General features: G+C 40.7%; 1 protein-coding gene across 1 annotated transcript in view; it reads right to left on the bottom strand.

Annotated features, from left to right (window-relative positions):
• Nucleotides 1–18,807, bottom strand: part of Snd1 (staphylococcal nuclease and tudor domain containing 1) — a 395,467-nt gene that overhangs the window by 144,668 nt on the left and 231,992 nt on the right. The gene's annotated exons all lie outside the window — the stretch shown is intronic.

Below are 18,807 nucleotides of genomic sequence, written 5' to 3'. Positions count from 1 at the left end.
TATCACATCGCATATGCTGGGGGAATTGTCTCTGGATTTGAGAATTTCTGAGGGTTTCAGCCCAGCCAGCAGAACTCCAAACTCCCTCCAAGGACAGCGAGTTCTGCAGACTTTCCTGACTTCTGCCACACAGGCACTCCACACTCAGCCAAAGCTCTTCCTTTCTGATGCTTCTCCTAGCAACAGAGCTATTGTATCTAAATTAATGTACATACAACAATGAAAATTTAACAAGCTATCAAGTATTAGAGCTTCCGCAGCAGCCAGAGGTGCTCCTCTCATTCAGAATCAGCGAGGTAGGCTGTGGTGAAAATAATATTTATAGTAATGAGAGCCATCCTTCCTACCAACTGATTCTTAGAGAAAAGGAGAGACAGTCATCCATTCTCAGTCTTCCCAACAGCACAATGGTAAAAGGTAAGTTAACAATGAGCTGTAGTGGGCTGGAAACTCCCCTAGTGAACACTTAAGTGACACACATTCTACTATACACGTACAGTGGGAAAAATGCCTTTCTGGCAGTTGGCTGAAGTCCAGAACAGTCAAGCAAGACAAATGTTCCAAAGGACAAAAGCACTACCTGATTCAAATCCTTTTGCCATACTAGTCTAAATCTGGGGCATTATTCATGAGCTGAGCCAGTAAGTCAACAACAATTACCAAATTGATTATTGCGAATCATGAAGCAACCCAGCATCACTGGAAAAGAAGTCTTCCTCCAAACCTGGAGTTATCTACATTTTCCAGAAATAGACTTTTGCTCATCAGTGTCTTTCAATTATACCTGGGGAGAGGGGAAGCTCACAGGACCCCCCCACACACACCCACACCCACCTTTAATGTTAATACTAACAATGAAGTGTTCTCTCCCTTTTGCTAAGCTGGCCAAGGACCAGGGTAAAACATTCCCTGCTTTATTTATCAGGAGGATGCTTATTCAGAACAATCAAGGAGATTCAAGCGACCTGACTGCTCACTATGTAATGGCCTTGACTCCACTAATGTCTAACAGACTGACTCCAGAAATGACATATGGAAAGATGACAGAGAGAAAGGCAAGCCATGGACTACGGCGCAGATTAGAAGTGAAAGTCAACAATGAAAACTGAAGGCATGAAACTTTAAAAGCTTACTGTGTGTACTTCCAGATACCAAATTATAAAATAAGTGGCCGTGTACTTGAGGCAAGGATAAAAAGGCTTAGAGAGGAGATGAATTGGCATGGGATACCCAATAGGAGGAAGAATGGAGACTTCTTCAAAGTTGACAACATTTTAAGGATGAAAGCATGTTATGAAATCAATTAAACTGACTGTAATAACCAAGAGATGTCAGCCCTTTCGAATCTCAGTCACGGGCATAGGGTGGTGTTTGTCTTTTCTTGTTGTGGCAAGCAATGCTCTGCTTAACATGTTGTTTTTCAATATGAAAATTCTAGAGACCATTTACTTCAGTTGCTCAGATGAAAAGAATATTAAAGAATATTGGTAACTTTTCTCAGGTGATGTAGCTGAGAAAATTATCCCTCTGATAATTTAGATGTAGAAATTATTTTAGAAATTCAAAGTATATTACAACAAATTGGACTAAATGTGGTTAAGGTCAGTTGCTTTTCAAAGAACTTACACAAGCATGGAAAAGTGTTTTGAGTTTCATGGTCATTTAAAAAAGTTAACTAAGTCGGGCAGTAGTGGTGCATGCCTTTAATCCCAGCACTCGGGAGGCAGAGGCAGGTGGATCTCTGTGAGTTCAAGACCAGTCTGGTCTACAAGAGGTAGTTCCAGGACAGGCTCCAGGACAGAGAAAGCCTGTCCCAAAAAACCAAAAAAGAAGAAAGTTAACTAAAAGGTAAACAAGATTAAAAAAAAAATGGATTATAAGAAACAAAATATAACACAGACCAGTTTCTCTACTGTGAAGTTGAAAGTACCAACAGAGCTTAAGGCTAATACAGTTGTAAAGTTCAGAGATGTCACTAACATGATAGTTTTAGTCCTTTCCCAATCACACAGAAGCACAACTCACTCATATTCGGTAATATCAAAGATTTCTCAAGAAAAACATGATCCTGAATTTGTTCTTAAAAACCAGACATTAAAGATCTCAGGATAAAACTGAGATGTACAGCACAGAATACTCATTTCAAGGCAATATCAAATACTTCTGCTTAGATGGCTAGGTTCCCATCTTTGGGTGTTCTGTACGATAGCTTCCTTATAAAAGGGCTGGGAACTTACTGCTACAGTTCTCTGCTTCTATAGTGGTTCAAGGCTTTGAGAATCCAAGCAGATAAATTAGGTATGGTTCTCTGTTATCTATACCAATATTCTCTTCCATTGGTGTAAATAATAAACAGCAACTCTATTTCTGAGCAGAAGTCTTTCCTTTTTGTGGCAATGGTAGCTTTCATGCTACCTGTGCTTCACAACAAGCAATGCACAAGCCTTTTTCTGTCCTGTGGATGGCATCTCTTTAAGGAGTGTTTCTGCCTCCTCAATTCACCTTGAAATTGAGAAAGAAACGATGCAACAAGTGTGCTCCGGTAACTTCATTTCAAAGCAGTTACTATCTATACCTCAAATCTAGAGCATCAGAGTTTAGACTGACTCCCAAGAAAGGCTGGACATTCCTTAGAGAGAATCAAAGGATATAAACACATCTTAATTCTGCCCTCTTCTGGTTTAGGCCCAATCTTTCCAATGAGCAAACATGTATTTACTGTACGTGTGTTTCACAACATGCATGTGGAAGGCAAAGGACATCTTTCGGGAGTTGTTTCTCTCCTTTTACTATGTGGGTTCTGGAGAATGAACTCAGGTCCATCAGGTTCCCAGCCTTCCACCAGATCTTTGTGGTGTCACTATACAAAATTGCTCTGAAAAGCTGGCCTGCAACTCTTCTCTAAAGAGTACTTTCCTGTGGGTTGGACATGGCGGTACATACATGTAATCTTAGCACTTGGCAGGAGACAGGAAGATCAAGAGACCACGATTATCCTTGGCTACAGAAGACCCTGCCTCGTTTGCCCTGGGCTCACTCAATTCCCAAGACCATATAAACTGGGAGTGGTGATGCATGCCTGTAATTCATCCCAGCACTAGGGAAGTTGAGGCAGGATGATCAGAAGGTTAAGGTTATTCTCAGCAACTTAATGAGTTCCATTAACATCAAGGAATAACCTTGAAGCAAACCAAATCCTACACAAGGGTGAAGCTGTTGATAAAGACGTCAGCATCCAGGAAGCTGAATGACGAAGAAAGCATTGTCCTCAGGCAGGCTTCTTGGAGGTACTGCAAGTATTTCCCCTACCCTAGAATGTCTCTTCCCATCAAGAACTGGCTGTCTTACTGGGCCCCATCAGGGCCAATGCATAGTCAGTGAAACAACAGGCCAGCTATAGACAGGAACGTGAGGCCAGTGCTAATTGCTAAGGAATTGGAGCAAACGTTCTTCCATCTTAAAGACCAATGCGATCGTTCACTGCCACAGCTATCTCTCTGTGCAGGGCTGTGCAGACTAGGAGAATTACTTTTGCTGAGGGACAGAAGACAAATCACAGCTAAGTCCTCTACCAGAAAGGCAAAGACACCACTCATCACTCCAACTCTTCCTCCCTTCCACATGCCTGGTTCCGTGGCCACAAGTGACATCTTAATTCTCGGAATGGGTTTATGATTCTCTGTGAGGAGCCAACTGTACAGCATGATAATCTCTTGAAATAAATGGGGCTCTGGTGGGGAGGACACTTGGGAATGCACTCCAGCTCTAGTGTTACCACAAAGCACTCAGAACTCTGAAGCCAACCTTTCCTGGCTGGTTATTAATATTTCACAGTATGAGCGTGGGGGGGGGTCTGGTACGTGTGTGCAAACTTCAGCATGCTGCACATTTAACAGGAATAAAGGAAGCAGGAGGAGAGAATTGCAGAGAAAAAAACCCCTCATAGAACAGAACAGCATTATAACACGTTTTTCGAAAGGTGCTGAATCTAGGCCATCAACAATCTCTCATTAAGTGATGTCTGGTTTACATCCTCTCTATTGCTGGCTTAGCTGGTACATCACATCACGCAGGCTTCGCATATGTCAGAGCACAGAAGGGGTTGTCTGGGCCTGGGCTCCACCTCTGGAACTGGACTTCAGAGAACCTCTGTAGACACACAAGCTGGAAGAAGCCTGCTCTCCTGAAGTTAAAACTTCTATATCCTCATCTGTTATGAAGGAATGCAGCCAAATTGGCTAAATTAACTTTCCAAAGGGAACCTGCAAGCTACGGACAGACAAAAGTCAGATTGGAGTGTTTGCCACTGGAACCAAGAGAAGACAGGCACCTTGCTTCCAGCATGGCCTCACTCCCAAGTAAGAAGGAACTAAATCCTTTCTGACTGTGTAGACACACCTATTTCAGGACGGTTATAAAAACAGGCACGTATAAAAGATTCATTGGTTGACGCTGCTGCTGACAACCCACGACCTTCTTTCTTCCATGCACAACACTGAGGAAAGAAAGGAGGACGCGGTGAATGCTAGAAAGGTAAGACTCATTTTTCTGTTCAGAACAAAAACACACACAATGGCATGCTGACTGACAATCACGACAGTCCTAGGCAGAACATGCAACAGGTTACAGAATATGTTCTGGACTTTTAATGAAGAGTTAAAATGTGAAATAGCCTAACAGCTCATCATCTTATGTTAAACAACTTATACCCACAACAACATGTAATACTACTCTGCAGTAGAAATGATATAAACACAATGGGTATTTTCTTAGTTAGGGTGTTTATTGCTGCAATGAAACACCATGACCAAAGAGCAATTTGGGAGGAAGGGGTTTATTTGGCTTATACTTCAGTGCTCATCACTGAAGGAAGACAGGGCAGGAACCTGGAGGCAGGAGCTGATGCAGAGGCCATGGGAGGGTGCTGCTTACTGGTTTGATTTCCATGGCTTGCTCAACTTGTTTTCTTTTTGAGACAGGGTTTCTCTGTGTAGAACTGGTTGTCCTAGGACTAGCTCTGCAGACTAGGCTGGCCTGGAACTCAAGAGATTTTCCTGCTTCTGCCTCCAGAGTACTGGGATTAAAGGAGTGAGCCACCAATGCCTGGCTTCAACCTGCTTTCTTATAGCATCAAGGACTATCAGGCCAAGGACCCCCAAAGGGCTGGGCCCTCCTATCAAACACTAATTAAGAACATGCTGTAAAAGCTTGCCTACAGGCCAATCTAATGGTGGCATTTTTCCAGTCGAGGATTCTTCCTCTGATGATTCTAGCTTGTGCCAAAATGACATAAAACTAGCTAGGACAAGTATGTCTCTTAAATATGTAATTCCATAGTATAATATTTCTGCAAAGGCTACAGAGGAGGCTGGAGATAGAACTAGGTTGGTAGAGTGCTTGTCTAATATGTATGAGGACCTGGGTTACAAGCCTAAGACCACGTAAAAGTGGTCATGGTTGTGTAAACCTATAATCCTAGCACTTTTGACTATACCATAAGCTCAAGGTCAGCCTGGGATACAGGGGACCCCTTTCAAAAGAGAAAAAGTCCATTATGGGGCACATTTCCCAAGTTCATAGAATTATATGCTGAAGATAACATATTTTAGCCACACAGATTTTAAATTTTAAAATGTAAAAATAACCTGAATGTACTTCCTTAATTTTAAATTCAAGACAACTTTTATCTTAGCCAACTAACTTACCATTAAGTTGGAGAAATGACACGTTTAAAACTAATAGCGTGGTAGCTAGTTTTTTAATATAATAAAAAAAATTGAATATATCAAAGCACTTTAAAACTTTTAAGAGGAGAATAGTTTAGATGAGACAGAAGTTAGAAGGGTAGGGGAGACAAATCTAACCAGTTTTCCCGAAGTTGCAGAACCAAGTTTCAGCTCTTTAGACAACAGCTAAAAGAAAGCAGCTGAGCAAATGTCATCTTTAGCAGACCAGCGTGGACATGCTATGTTCAAATAAGGAACAAAGTTTGAGTCAATCATGGTCCACGTTGTAATCCCCAGCACGTGGGGGGTGGAGGCAAGTAGTTCAAGGCCAGCTTCATCTCTACATAGGGAGTCTGAGAACAGCCTGGGTTACATGGGGCCTGTCTTAAACAAAACACAAGCAAGAAAGGGCTGGAAAGATGGATCAGAGGGGGAAACATGTTCGCTGGGACTCACATGGTATAAAGCTGTCCCCTGACCCTAAAACGTTTGATATGCTCCAAAAAACAAATAAATGTAAAAGATTTTTTAAAGAGAGAGAGAGAGAGAAAAAAAAGGTTTTATTAAGTCCTTATGCTTACCTGAAAAAAAAAAAAAGCAGTAGATAGGACTTAACATGAATAAAATAATCATTCTCAAGCAAAAGAAAAATTCTACACAGGCTTAGAGATTGTTCTTTTATTGAATAACTTTTAGCTTCCCAAACTTAACCAGCTGAAAATAAGCTGTGAGAATCATTCAATTTAACCTTTAGAAATGAAGTTATTGCCTTTTAGTGGTAAAATCTGCATTTTTATCATCAACAGGAAAGATAATGCCCTCAGCTGATTCTACATATAAGCTAAGTTAGGCATGTGTGTGCTTCCTACAAAAACAATGACAGCATACACCTCACAGAATAAGGAAACGCATGCACTAACTCGATCTCTTCCTGTCTTCAACCTTCATTTTCTTTCTTCATCTTTTGTTGTTTGTGTTTTGAGACAGGGTTTCTGTGTAACCCTGCTTGTCCTGGAATGGAACTCACTCTGTAGACCAGGCTGGCCTCAAAGTTGGAGTCTGCCTCTCCCTCCCAAGTGCTGGTATTGAAGACACCAGTTGAACGCTCATTTTCTAATGAGTAGAGCAGGGCTAAGAGTGCCAAGTCAGATTCTTCCCAAGACCAGCTAATCCATACAGCCAGAGCAAAGCTACAACTCAAAATCATGGGATCCAAAAAAGTCTTCCCACACACACTCATGTTCATTTGCCCTCTGCCCAAATCATCCCACTTATTTTCTTATTGGTCAGTACTCTTAAGTTCTCAACAGAACAGCATAATACCCTTTGCTTCAACCGGTGGTCATGCGGTTGTCCTGTGTTTCCACACAAAATAACTGTACTTTGGAGATCCTCACTCAGGGGTTCTCCAAACCTCATGTTAGCATCTGCACGGGGATCTGCCAAGACCCCCAAGACCCTTGAAATGCCTTCCTGCCCTTTTCCTGGATTGTGCTTCCCAGATCTATGCTTCCATTTCACAGAGAAAATGTCTTACCTCTCCAAGGCCAGGCTTATTTTTGTATCTCTACTAAGGAGAAAGACTATCCTGTTCAGAGAGCCTCCAATCAGTAATAAATCTCTATCATTATGTAACAACATAGCAATACATTACACCTTTGATAGTGCTGAATGCTTTAGCTATGATGTAAAGAAAAGTTATTTTATTATAAAACAATTGTAATTACTCTAAAAATAGGCAAGAGACATGCAATTTGTTTTCTGGTTCAGAAATACCAATTTGTAAGGAACAAACTGTTTACAGGCAGAGCATAACAAACTGGGAGAGACACCTTTCAATTATTTTCCAATTAAATATTCTGCCCAAACATGCAATTTCTTAGTGTAAACGCCTCATTTATCCAAATAAAACTCTAAAGTGATGAGGCAATAATGAAAGGAAGCCAACTGGGAAACCCCAAAAGGCTTAGACTTTCAATAATTCTTCTGCTTTTTTCCTAAGGATCAAATAATGAATATCTATTTGAGACAGAGTATCATTATGTTGTCTGTTCTGGCCTGGAACTCTTTACCAGGCTGACCTAAAAATCACAAAGATCTGCCTGCCTCTGCCTCCCAGTGCTCCACCACACCTGGCACAAATAACAAAGTTTTATGCCTGTATCACAATAGTGTCTTCAGAAGTGAAGCTCAAGACTGACCTAACAATAATTTCGCTACGGCATGTGGCACTTAGGATATGGAACGAAGCGCAACAGCAAGAGGCTGGCTGGGCATTTGTTATTACAAGGCTGAATTTAAAACTAAATTACAGGTGTAAAGTATTATTTTTCTTTTTAAAGTTTTAGACAGAGTTTTATTACTTCAAAGTCTCTATAGGTTAGAGGTAAGAATGTATTATAGAATCAGAAAAGGGCTCAAGAGATAATTAAAATGAAATGTGCAGAGAAAAGAATTTAAAGATGGCCCTGATGAAGCACACGTTTTCATTTCATGGGCAAATCAAGAAGTCAGGGGCAAGGAAATTGATGTCATGCAAAAATGCCCTACCCCAGACAAGAATACAACTTTAGAAAAGGATAGAGGGAAAAAAAATGTCAGCCAGTAACCTATAACATGAAATTCGGAAAATGTAAAGTAAGAGTCAAATAGCTATTAGATGGGACAAAAGCATTTCCCCTAAATATTTTCTTTATGTAGATGACTGACTGAATAGATGTAGAATTATAAATACTGAGGTTTCAACCATATACAAAGTATACATTGGTCCAAAAATGTGAAACAGAAGCATTTTTAATATGTTTAATTGGGACTTTTAAAAATCTGGAGTTTGTAGAGTTAATAAAAATTATGTAATTATACAATTTGGAAGAGAAAGTTCTAGTTTCCTCAATATGGAGACAAATGTAAAACAATTTATGTTAGAAACTTATTAACTAAAGCAGAGGGTAATATTTTGAATGAATCTGGTTATTTTACTCAATAGATTTCCAGAATAGTAAAATAGGCTATTTTTTTTTTTTTTTTTTTGGTCTAGCTTTTTACTTTGTGGTATGGTTTAAAATATAATTACCGAACATGATTGAAATGTTGTTTATTATGTACTATAAAAACCTAAATTATCCTTAAATACAACAATTTAAGCCATCCCTTCATCTAACAGTACTAAGTATAACCTATGTCCTCTTCTAGTAACTATTTGTGCGCTTGAGAAAAAAAATGTATTTTACCAAGTAATCCTGTCAGGTAGGTGTTTAGTCAAGATGGTCTCCCATTCTAACATTAGTTTTACCACTCACCTATGTCCCATTGGGATGCAGAAAATATTACCATCATTCAATCCTATTTGTTAATTCTTGGTTTTAATTTCTGAGCAATTGGAGTCCTTTTCAAACAAGTGTCAAAATATGAAAAATAAATAGCCATTAAGCCACCGAGTAAGTACAAACTAAAATTATATTGAGATTGTATCTTGCCCTAGTCAAGAGTTACCATTAGAAAACAAGAAGAGGCTGGTAAAGCGACTCAGTGGGTACGGGCCCTTGATGACCTCATTTCAATCCCTGGATCCCAAAGGATGGAACAAAGAATTGACTCCCTCAAGGAGTCACACAGTCAGACAGACAGACAGACAGACACACACACACAGACGGATTCTCTCTCTCTCTCTCTCTCTCTCTCTCTCTCTCTCTCTCTCTCTCTCTCACTCCTTCCCTCCCCCAGCGTGAAAGAAGACCGGGGTAAGAAAGGGGCCTAATAGGTTGGAGGAAAGGTAAGTGTGAGGAGCGACGCGGAGTGAATATGGCAAAGTACATGCTATACTTAAAAATGCCCATTAAACCTATCACTACAGTGACTATACGCCAATTGATATGAGCTTCTAACAAAAGATGAAATGCCCAGTCTCTCCTCTGAGAAGAGTGTATACCAATCACAGAGGGAAAGGAAGTGGGGGAGGGAGGCACAATCTGGTTCGCAGATGCATTGACAAGAGATCTTTCTGGCATAGAGGCACAGATGAATGTTATTTTCCTCTTTTTACCCACTTGTAGTAGATTCAATTAAAATAAAAGTTCTTTTCTGTGCAAGGGGAAAAAGTGTGTTCTTATTTACTACTAACATTTAAGACAAATTCAGCTTTGCCCAGATACACTTACAAACCAGTTAGGTCAGATAATGTCCCTCCAGTTCTGGAGCCCTCTGAAATAAATTTGTTCTTTATCTTTGTAGACACATATTTTTGAGGACGAATAGTCTGTAAAAGGATATGGAAAACATCATTGGAAGCTAATGTGGAATTTGTTCTGACTCCATCAAAGGGTTCTAAGTGGAGTGCTTCCCAGTACAGATGACAAACTAAGTAAGCAGCCCTTCTTCAAAGAATGAAGGTTTAACATAGATAATTATGTCTCTAAGTCAGAGAGGTACAAAATAAACAAAGCCTGGTGTGAGAATTTTAAAAAAATGTGTACTTAGTAAGGCAGCCCCATGCTGTAAAACACCTCAAAGTCATGCTCAGCACCAGATTAATAAAGTGTACCCAGGATTCCACGCAGAGGTGGGAACAGTTGGTAAGCAGCTTACAAAACAACAAAACAATCTCACAGAGAAACATCTTCACGGTAGCTGTAGTGTAGATCTTGGTGTACTGGAGGTTTCAGACCCTTCCTAAAGCAGTATGGAGTGCTTATTCCTAACCTCACTTTGTAGTTTAACAATTCAAGTATTGAGGTAAACCACACATGAACACTATATTGACCATATGGGAAAATGAATACTCCACCAAAGAGTTATCTATGACAGTTATCTGCATTGTTCATGCATGGTACTTTAGTTAATTTTCCTGCTCCTGATCCCTAATCAAACACTCATTTCTACTGGTTCTTTACTAATATAGATCCCATTTGCCTTTCTACGTTCACTGCCACAACTCTAGTTCCGGCCACTACTCACTGTCAGGCCAGACTGAATAAATTGTGGTCATCAGTATATAGTCTCACAGGACTCTGCTCAAATCCCCACTACAATTATATAACCAATTGTGTATGTCCATAAAGAATACATCAGTCTGGCTTAATCTTCAATATCCAGCACTGTCAGGCATTAAAAAGCTCTTACTAAATATATACAGCTCGATCATTCATTCATTGATTCTACATGAGAAATGCATGAAAAACAACACCAACAAGAGGCCCAAGATGGCATATATTCTATACCAAGAGAGTTATAAAACAACAGCAAAAGGGCTGAAGGAGGAAGTAATATGACTTGGAACCTGAACTGCATAAGGAATTTGGAACAGAAACATTACAGATGGTTATAGGTACCACTGACAGAGGACTTTCTGTGTGCTAGGAACAATGGTAAGCAATTTAGTAGCAATCAACACACAGTATTAACCACTGCTCTCTGCCAGCCTTGTTCTGTCAACTGTTCAGAACACTTTAGATGCTTTCATTCATTCAATTACACCAAAATCTAAGAAAGCATCTATCACCATCACACCCATTTTACAGATAGGAAAGCCAACAGAAACATTAATTATCTCTCCTCACAGTGAGAAAGTAATAAGTAATGGAGTCCCGACTTGAATTTCAGAAATCTGAGACTAGAGCTTATGTTGCTAATACTGACTTTATTCTAGAAGAATACACTCTTATGGCATCTGTTTACAAGCCTGCCTATTTAGAGTTACTAAACAGTAGTTAATTCTGAACTTACAGAACAAGCACTAGTTCCTTCTGAAGATAAGCTCACCCCTTGAAGTGCATTGCTTGACAAATCAAATCTAAGTAAGGCACTGTAAATAAATATAAAAGCGATTCATTCCTGTAGGGATTTAGAAGTTAAAAAGGACCAACTTGAAAAGTTACCTTATTTATCAACATATACAAGAATACATTAATATAGTTATGTAAATACTAAAGATAAGCATGACCAGAGAACAGGGTGGATGCACAGAGACATAAACAAAAGGATGTAGAAATAATAATGATCCTAAGGGAGAAGAGGCAACATTCAAAAAAGAAAAGCTCTCTACGTGTGATAAAGAGTGAATGCAATTGTCTTAGCTAGGTTTTCTATTGCTGTGAAGACACACCATGACATTGGCAACTCTTATAAAGGAAAACATTTAATTGGGGTGGCTCACATTTTGAGAAGTTCAGTCCATTATTATCATGGTGTGACGTGGTGGCACGCAGGCAGACATGGTGCTAGAGAAGTAACTGACAGTCCTACATTTTGGCTCAAAGCAACAGGAAGTAGTCCCTCTCACTAGGCGTGGCTTGAGCATATGAGACCTCAAAGCCTGCCTCCATAGTGACACACTTCCTCTAATGAGAGAGACCAATACCTACTCCAACAAGGCCACACTCCTAATAGTGCCACTCCTTTTAGGGACCACTTCCTTTCAAACCACCACAGCAATCAAAGTCCTTAATCTGACAGCATTAACTGTGGGCTAGGTAACTGTGACACAACGGGAACAGAGAGTGAAGCATCCAAGTACTTTGCAGTAGTGCACAAGAGAACACAGGTCTTCCTCCAGGTTAGACCTTACTAAAATCTTATGCTCTCTTCCAAATCCAGTGTTGTATCAGAAACTCTATAATTTCCTCCTGAGAACACCACTTCCTGAAGAATAGAGTCATATAACTACTGGGCACTTCAAAGGTACCCCGATCTCTAACTGAAGAATATCTGGATGTCAACATTGCAGAGTTTCTAAAATTCTGTGTGACACAGTCTGTAGGGAATATGTTGGAAACATGCTAAATAAAGGCTTAAAATACAAGCAAGCAGAATGTCTATGTTAGTAAAATGCCTTGCTTTGAAATGTTTACATAAGCAATAGCCACAGGACAAAATGAGTTCAATCCAGGACTGAGCAGTTACGATGACGAAGCAGAGTGTGGAGCCAGGGTGGCAAAGAAATACTTCAAGGTTTATCACATCACTGTAGACATGGGATACATCAGACAATCCAGTCACACACCCCAACTCAGAGGCCAGGGATGGTAGTGGATGCCTTCAGAATACCCTTATGCCTTTATTTACTCAAGCCCTGTCGGGCTCATTTAACCAATCTGGACTCATGAAACAGAACCACAGAGCAATATTCATGTGTTCAGAGAATGGAAGAAACAGGAGATCATGAACCAGTGAGAGCAGAATCTATGTGTGGAAGAACTTCTCTCTGGAAAGAAATGCACCCGATTCAGGAAAAATGCCCCCAGACTCTCAACTTTCCTGCAACTTTCTTTGAACAAAAGGAAGGTTATTCACTGAAATGGGACCTAGGAGCCTGTGCTGGTGAGTTTCTTGTTAACTTGCCATCTAAGAAGAAGTGATTTGAATTAGAAAATTCTTTTATTAGGAACAACAGGCAATTCTGTTGGTGTGTTTCTTGATTAATGATAGATACTGGATGCCAGGGTTAATCCCACTGGGGATTGTGCTACCCCTGGATAGGTTGTCCTAGGACACACACAGAGTTGATTGAGCAATGCAGTTAGCAGCATTCCTCCATAATCTCTGCTTTAGTTCTTGGCTCTAGATCCTGCCCTAAGGTCCCTCATTATAGACTGTAAGCCATAGATGAACCTTATTCTCTAAGATGCTTTTGGTCATGGTATTTATCACAGCAATAGAAAGCAAACTTGGAGAGACCATGATACTATAGACCTTATCCACGTGTACTCCTGGTTAAAGTCAAACAGATCAGAAAGCATAGGAAAATTTACTATTATTTTACTTATGTATTTGTAGTAGCAGAAGACTTTTCTATAACACAATTCATGGCAGTAACATATCAAGGTTACTGAGTACATATGGATCAAAATGCCATCCTCCTAAGAGGTAACACACAAGAGCCTTGTTTCTAATAGTGATCCACCTTTGGGCAAGTCACTTGATCCAGCGTTTCTTCTGAGGAACTACACAGCAGAGCTGGGACACACTCAACCAGTGGTCTAAATACCTCACTTTGCCTTACATCTCCAGATGTCCTACCCTCAATCCCAACTGCTGCAGTAACTGGATTTTTTCTCCCAACAAGAACCTATCAGCCAGTGCTAGATATCTTGGGGGCATGACTATAGTCCATCACTGAGAACAGAAGCAGGAGGATTCCATGACTCAAGTCAGGCTTGGCTACCAAATGATACCCTGTCTCAAATATCCAAAGGCCTGAGACCTAGCCCAGTAGTAGAATGCTTCGCTTTGTCTTTGATCTCTAGACCTGACCCTGCCAAATCTCTGAGTGAACAAAATGGCAGTATAAACGAAGTATATATAATCAGACACTTTACAGATGATTCACTTTATAGCTACATTTTAATCCATTTATTAATGAGGGGAAATAGACTCAGAGGAGAGAGAGGAGCAGGCATATATAAGTCACTAGGAATGCAGAGGAGAATTTGCTAATTTTTACTATATGAAAATACAGTTTAAAAATGTCGGGTTTGAAACCATTTCTCTCACAGAGTTCAGCTATGTCTCTAAAGGACCACATGTCTTCAAGAATTATATGTATCACTACCAGCCCTTCATAAGCCATATTCTCTATCTCTACAAAGGTACAAAACAGACCAGGAAAATCAACAAAGCAAATCTCACAGAATCACTCCACCCCATAAGAGCTTGCAAGGGCAGCATCCAGCATTCTATTGGAAGTACACCCAGTAATCTTCCTGCTCATTTCAAAGTCTTGAACAATTTCCCTGATACTCAAAACTAAATAAAAGCCAGGGCCCATGTCCTAAATTTGGTGCCCTACATTGTACAAAGAACACAAAAGAAATACAACTCAGTCAAAAAATGTATTAAAACTCTCTAAGAAGTACTTAAACACAACAATCACTGACTGCAGTCGATGCTGAAATAAAATCCTGGGAAAGTTCTCATGGAAACCATACATGCTTTCTGACTTATTTGGAAGAAAATGATGCCCTTGCAATTCCAGGGAACTTAATGAGTGAAGGCTAAAACAATGAATTGGCCAACCCTCTCTCCTCTCACAAAGCAACAGAACAATGCCCTCCACCATGGTTATGAGGGCAACTGACTAATTCAAACTTTTGGCCCCAATCAAGGTCTTCTTGATGACATCCAACTTTTCCAGAGATGGTGAGGGTGGGGTTCAAATAAGAGAAACAGGAAGGGAACTGGAAGAAAGAACAAAAAGAAAAGAAAAATGGTCAAGGAAATGAGAAAAGATAGAAAAGCTATGCATGGCAGTGTATGCACACAATCCCAGAGGCAGGAAGATGGCAAAGGCCGGCCTGGGTTACACAGTGAGCTCCTGTTTCAAAAGCAAACTAAAACAACATGCCTCAGACCTCTGCGGCCTGGGAGAGACTGCTCATCTAGTGGTCCCCTGCCATTAGCGTTGAGTGCTGCAGAGCTGTGGAACCTGCTTTTGTATGGAGAGAATCCAAGTCAACTAGATGTGACCATAGTTGAAGTATTTCAAGAAAGAGAGAACAGAGAATGCAACATCTTCTCTCAGGCTTGTGAGAATTTCAGATGTCAAATGAAGCACAGGTACAAGAAAGACAAGAGAGTTAACAGTACACTGCCATAGCTTCTGACCAAGGCATCAATCTTGTGTATGGAGCATAAAGTGCTTGCCCCGGAGAATATAAACAAACTAGACAGAGGGCTAGATCTTCTTGTATCTGTCCAGGGCAGCAAATACAGCACTCAGCAGTACGCTAGTATGCGAATGCAGCTCTCACTCCAGGCAACTCCTCCAGGTCAGGGAAACCCACCAAGAGGAACAGGTATTGACCTTGAACCATCTGTATAGTAATTTAGACCATATCTGGTCCTAAAGACATTTAGGACATGCTGAGAGACTATGGCAGAGGAAGGAGAAAAGAGATGTGACAAATATAGTTCAAAGAACAGGCATTTGTATAATTGTCAATGCTTATAAAGAACAGAACGGGAGCTGAATGAAATGCTAGAATCCTGGGAGAGGAAGAAGGGGCCGGGGGAGGGGAACTGCAGTGAGCATGACCCAACGGAGCCCTCATATGGTTCGGCTCTCCTTGCGTGGGCTTACCAAGAAACTCCTCTCTCTCCATCTCCCTTAACGTTAAAAAGCAGTTTTTGTCTTTACATTTACTTACTTGTAGAGAACATCTGACAGGAGACAGTTCTCTCCTTCTACCATGTGGATTCCAGGGATCAAGGTCAGGTCATCAGCTTTGGCAGGAAGTATCCTGCAGAGCTATCTTGCTGGCCCTCTTTTTAATGTTTTTCAGCCAAGAAGAATACATATTTATTTCTTACTCTCCCATCAAGACTCAGCTCCCTGTGAAGCTAAGGAAAGGTAATACCCACAATGGGCCCCAAGCCTATTACAGAAAGGAAGATAACTTGGGAGAAGATATCTAAGGAGAGGAAAAGCAGTGCTGTTCAAGAAACCAGAAGAGAAAGGAAAAGCCTTCTGATAAAATCCATTTCATCTACCCACTTGCCTACTCCAACGGAGGATCTTTCTATGATTCACATCACTCCAGGAGTAATGAGCCCACAGTCTGCTTTCTCAAACCTCATCTCCAACAGTTGGCCCCTGCACCACTCCAGACTAAATTCATACACAATTCTACAGGTAATACTGTGTGTCTCCAAGCCACAGAGAGAAATGCTCAAAATCAGTATGAAAACTGGGTAAGAAATAGTTACAAGCTGACAATTATCAAGAGTGCATAGCAGTTCAATGAATGAATAATCTGAAATTAACAGAGGTGTTGTCTGCCACACACTGAAATATAACACATATCTTGCAGTGATCAGAGACAGGCACAGGCTCCAACCTCTTGTGATTACCAAACAAATGACTAACCAAAAGACCAACTGATAATCAAACGCACAATCATTAAAACTCCTCATGCACCAGAGCAGAAAGACCAGAGGGGACTGGAGAGGGCATGGGCATAGGCTCTGACCTCTCCTTGTGTCACCAATCAACAACAAATAATCATTAAAATTCCTCAAGCATCAGAACAAAGAGACCAGAGATGACAGGGAGGAACTCTCAAATCCACACCAACTCATTATAAGTCCTCACGCACAGATGGAAGAGGAAGCAATGTGTACTCACAGCGCGGCTGCCCTCAAGGAGTGGGAAACTTGCGCTCTCTCACTTTGGAATCATAATTGATTTGTCTCATCAATCAGAACAACAGTTAGCCATGTACCAGCCCCACTTTATTACCTGTTTTACACTCTGTATCTACAGGAGACTATATTTATTGCAGAACAGGCTGTAGCAAAAGCAATAACACACCTAAGATAACGAAGAGCCTCATAGTGTACTGACACATGAAGTCCAACTTTTCTAGCCTAGCAAGGAAAGGAAGGAGGAGAGGCAGGGTCAGGAAATAACTACACTTACAGATAATGGAAGTGTGGATGTGTGAATGGAGCAGTTACCGTAGAGCTGCCTTTCTAACCAAAAGAGATGCAGAACCAGGCCAGTCAAATTTGTGCCCAGATTCACTTTACGAGCATCCTGCCCTGAAAGGAAACCAGACTGTAGAAATGCACGCTGCGGTTGCTTATAAGAGCCCACCCTCTATACCTGGAAAAGTGAGAAAACACAGAGGCTCATCACTTCTTTATGACACAGTGTCTTACTATGTGGCCCTGGTTGGCCTGGATCTCACTATGTAGACCAGGCTGGCTGAACTCACTGGGTGACTGATCCTCGTGCCTCTGCCACCTCACCAAATCATTGCTTTAGGGCCTAAGTTACAGGACCAGCAGTGAGTACTCTTCCTTAGAAGTCATGATAAAACACGATGCAGAGGGGCCAATTTTTACCAAAGTGAGGACAAAACAGAGGACTATACAGATGGTATTGTACAGGGGTCATGCTCATCCTACAAAAATTCAACCTAATGTTAAGCTTAGACTATCCCGGCCTGTGTGTCATTTCCTAAGACACACAGCTTCTTACTTCTCACTACACAGTCAGCCAAGAAGATATTGCTTTAGCTAATTCTCCATATCAAAGTATTCTAATGCATCCTAACCCCTGGCCTTGTGAAATTAAAAATCCAAAAGGAGAGATACAAAGAATGGGCATAAACTTGACTTCTAAAGAGAGACGCAGTTATCTATTTGGTTCACAATCATGACTGGATGTCTTCTGCACAACACATTTCTTGAGTGTCTTCAGGAGACAAAGTGCATACTTATTCCTATCTTTTTTTTTTTTTTTTATCTCCAAGGATGTGCATTGTGATGGGAGGAGAATGAACGGGAGCATTATGCATAAATAACAGTTCTCAGTAAATTATTTTGGCAGCATAGTGCATATACTGTCAGCTCAACAAAATCTCCCACTTATCATGACCTAAAACTAAAAGGGAGAGTCAATCTGGGGCATTAGGGGGACACAGCTGAAAACGTAAGAGATTAAGAAACTTTTTATAAAGCTATTATATAAGTGCACATTACACAGTTATTACTATGGGGGTCACTTTCCATCAGCGGCACACTGCCTGCCCATGACCCTACATGCCTTACCTGTCCCTTGGACAGCAAAATTGCTGGCATGCTCTAGGGAGCAGAAACCCCATATATCTCACTTAAATGGCACAGGGGCACCCAACCCACACTCACACTTAACGCAGTGATAGAGGGACAGGGAGGTGAGGAAGGGGAAAGGCAAACCTCCTCTATTACACAGGGCACAAAAAATTGCAGGCTTAGCTGAATAATCCGCGATTCGCGCAGGCAAGGTCATGTCTGACATCTATTTAAATTGAATAGCTTTCCACTTCCAGTCTTCCACCTGCTCAAGCTTTCCTCTTTTATTTATGTGGTCACTAAGGGACATTTAACTGGCATTTATTTTTAAAGAACTTAAGAGCGAACCAATTTTTCAATATATAGACATAAAAGAGAATAAAAATAGGTATAAAAATGAGCCGCATTTTAAGGGTGAGTCGGTGGGTTAGGAATAACAATGTTAATAATGATGATAACAGTAAAGGCAAGCTTGCACAGGCACCACTGATAGCAACAATCACAACTGAAGGGCTAAGAAACACGAGAAAGC

Source organism: Phodopus roborovskii, unplaced genomic scaffold, assembly GCF_943737965.1.
Source record: "Phodopus roborovskii unplaced genomic scaffold, PHOROB, whole genome shotgun sequence".
In the NCBI taxonomy this organism is placed as follows: domain Eukaryota; kingdom Metazoa; phylum Chordata; class Mammalia; order Rodentia; family Cricetidae; genus Phodopus; species Phodopus roborovskii.
The sequence above is the reverse complement of the archived record's forward strand: the minus strand, read 5'-3'. Positions and strand labels throughout refer to the sequence as shown.